We start from the raw sequence: 3678 nt of genomic DNA, 5'->3' as shown, positions 1-3678 counted from the left end.
AGTTCAGTTTGTAACCTAGGACTTGCTTGTCCTCAGTGCACAGAAATTAGATCAATCTGATACCATATATATATATATATATTAGAAATGATTTCGAAAATATTTGAACACCTTGTTTTACAATATTTTATTCATCATGTTAAAATAAAACGTTCCATAATCAATTTTTTTTTCTTTTTTCAATTTTTCCAATTTTTTGGAAAAAAATGAAAAAGGCTTCAGGGAAAAAAACGGAGGGGCGGTTTTTCCCCAAATTTTTTCAGGGGTTTTCCGGGCCTTCACATCTCTAGCCCTCACAGAGGAGGGAGAGCTTGTACCTGAAGGCAGGCCGGGGGGGCTGTGCAACTTACCTGGCTGCTTCTTGCTCCTCATGGCCCAACTGAGGGCTGCTGGGAGTAGTGGGTGGGACTTGTTGCATGTGCCCGCCCTATGAGCTCCTTACTGCCGGAGCTCCGCTCCTGTGTGCTCCCACAAGAAATGACCCCTGGGGATTGGGCAGATTCGTGGAGGGGGATGCCAATGGTGGCTACTACTCATGATGACTCAAGGGAAACACATGTTCAGAGGCAATAAAGCCCTGAAGACCAGTGGTGGGAAGTAACTGCAGGGGAGGGTCTCGGCCTCTCTGCCCTGTTTTTGGCCGTCTAGAGGAACTGGTTGGCCCCTGTGTGAGGCGGGAGGCTGAACTAGATGGACCCGTCACTGGTCTGACCCAGCAGGGCTCTTCTGATGTTCTTCTCAGGGGAAGGCCTTGGCCTCTCTGCCCTGTTTTTGGCCGTCTAGAGGAACTGGTTGGCCCCTGTGTGAGGCGGGAGGCTGAACTAGATGGACCCGTCACTGGTCTGACCCAGCAGGGCTCTTCTGATGCTCTTCTCAGGGGAAGGCCTCGGCCTCTCTACCCTGTTGTTGGCCCTCCAGAGGAACTGGCTGGCCAACTGGTTTGGGTCACAGCAGGTTCTGAAAGCAAACATCTGGGACTGTTTGGAAACCTCGTTCATTCCGTTGATGGGATGTCAAGTTTAAGTGATCGCTGGCCCGCTGTCCCCAAAGACAGGGAGAGCCGTATTCATGAGACGGCAGACTCATTCTGGTCCTTGGAAGCCCCAACCTGATTTCTCTCTCATCCCCCTGGGGCCGCCTTGAGAGTTCTGAAGCCTCCCGCTATTCTTTTCATGCCTTGCCAACGCCGAGGCTCTCGCGGAGGTGAATTGCTCCCAGCGAGGGCTCGAAAGACAATAATCTTGTCTGGCAGATACCTGTTATTTTCCAATTAGCGCCATCCATTTTGCAGGAGCGGCTCCTCTCCAGTGGAAAGAGGGCCTCGTCGAGATCCATAAGGGATCGGGGGACCTCCCATCAAATTAGAGAGCCGTCGGCCTAATCACCATAATGGCAGAATTGCCTGTGAAGTCTCCTTTCTGAACATACAGGGAAGCTCAGTTTTGACATATGCCGAGCAGGAGGAATTTAGGGTTTAAAGCCACTAATGCTACAGCCAGTAACGGCTTTGCATTCACTCATCCTTCTCAGTGACGTGTCTCTCGGCGGGAGGAAGATGGGGATTCTGTGCAGCCGGCGTGTTTCTTGAAGTAGCATTTCACTTGATAATGGGAAACGGGGAACCTTTTTAGCATGGAGATTCCAGTGGGTGGCCCTGTTGAAGCAATAGAGCAAAGTTTGAGTCCGGTGGCAAATTTAAGACCAACAGAGTTTAATCCTGGGTATAAACTTTCGTGTGCAAGCACACTTCATCGGTATCTGATAAAGTGCACACGCACATTTCATAGGTAAAGGTTCCCTTGCTCGAAAGCCAGTCGAATCCGACTCTAGGGTTGCAGTGCTCATCTCCGTTTCCAAGCCGAAGAGCCAGCGCTGTCCGAAGACTTCTCCGTGGTCATGGGGCCGGCATGACACTGTTCCCTTCCCACCGAAGTGGTACCTATTTATCTACTTCCAATTTCTTGCTTTCGAACTGCTAGGTTGGCAGGAGCTGGAACTAGAGACGGGAGCTCACTCTGTCATGCGGCACACTCGGGTCTCGAACTGCTGAACTACCGACCTTCCGGTCTGTAGTTCAGCATCTTAACCACTTGAGCCACCGCAGTGCCTGCATATTTCATACCCAGAATTAAACTTAAAGGTACCACTGGACTCAAACTTCGTTCTCTTCCTAGAATGCATCAGGGTCATAGGCTTTTTTTTTTTTTTTTTTGCAAATGTCTTTTTTATTTTAACCTGATATCTCACATTCATCATTTCATCCTTGTACATATATTTCCCCCCTTTTTTCCCCCCTTCCCCCCCTCAGTCCTCCCTCCCCTTTTCTTCTGTTCTTCATTGCTTCAACCACGGGCACAAAGTCCAAAGTTTCCATTGGGTATCCTTCTCGGCATTATCCTCTCTGATCCATTCGAAATATGGCGACCATTTTTCTTTTGTCTTCCTCTTCTTTTCTTCCCAGGTGTTCTCCTCCGTCATCAGGGAAACGATATCTGATTGGATGTATTCAAAAAGATAGTTATTCCAATTCTCCATAGTCCACTTGTTCTTATCTTTCCATCCTAATACTATAACTGCTTTCCCAGCTAATATCATTGCCTTGAATACTTCTTGATATTTAAGTTCTACTGTCTCGCTCTTCATAGTGCCTAGTGTCATTAAATTAATATCTATTGGTATTGATACTCCTATTTTATCCTTGACCCTGTCCAGTATTTTCTTCCAAAACTCCTGTACTTTGACACATTCCCACCACATATGTGAATACCAGCCTTTTGCCTGGTTGCAGTGCCAACAGTTCGAACTCACCCCGGGTATCATATTAGCTAGTTGCGCTGGCGTCTGATACCATTTAGTGAAGCATTTCAGCTCCATTTCTCTAAATTTATCAAATTTAATCTTTTTAATCCCCATCATTAGTTTTTTTAAGGTTGTTTCTAAGGTTAATCCTTCTTTATGCCATTTCTCCTGAACACTTTTAAGTATAGATTCCTCGTCAATAGTAATTCTTTTATATACCTTACCCACTAGACCTCTACCTGTCTTTCTCTTTTCCTTATACAATGCTTCCGCGATTTCTTCTGGATCTCCCCCCTTCTTTTGCTGCTTGTTTTTAACTACGTTGTATAGTCCCATTAATTTCAACCAATACTGTTTCCCTATTGTCTCTATTACTGTTTGTAAGGGTTTAAGCTGGCCACCTTCTCCATACATATCTTTTATTCTGAATAATCCCCTTTCTTTGAGAACTGTCCACCAGTAGGGGTCATCGCCTTCCTCATATAAGCTTTCTAGTGGTGTCCAGTCAGAAGGTTTACTCAACCAAGTGGGTTGCCACTTTTCCCATATTTTCACGCTGTTCTTCTGGGTCCCACTACTTTACCACACGCTTTGTTCACTTCCCTCGTGAAGATGCCAAATCTCCCGACTCCCTTGTTTAATTCATTTTCCAGTCTGACCCATTTCTGATCTACATCTTCTCCTATCTCTATCAATGTCTTAATATTGAAGGCCTCATAGGCTTATTGTGCTTGTTCGGTGCCAACGAGTTGCTTCCAACTTGTGACGATCCTATGAAATAACATTGTTTATTTACTCTGCTGTGCATTTACATTTTAAATACCTCCTAATAGTAAGTGTAAGGAGCTGCGGTGGCTCAAGTGGTTAAGACGCTGAACT

This window comes from Gekko japonicus, unplaced genomic scaffold, assembly GCF_001447785.1.
Source record: "Gekko japonicus isolate JY-2015 unplaced genomic scaffold, Gekko_japonicus_V1.1 scaffold142, whole genome shotgun sequence".
In the NCBI taxonomy this organism is placed as follows: Eukaryota; Metazoa; Chordata; class Lepidosauria; order Squamata; family Gekkonidae; genus Gekko; species Gekko japonicus.
Note: the sequence above shows the minus strand (reverse complement) of the source record.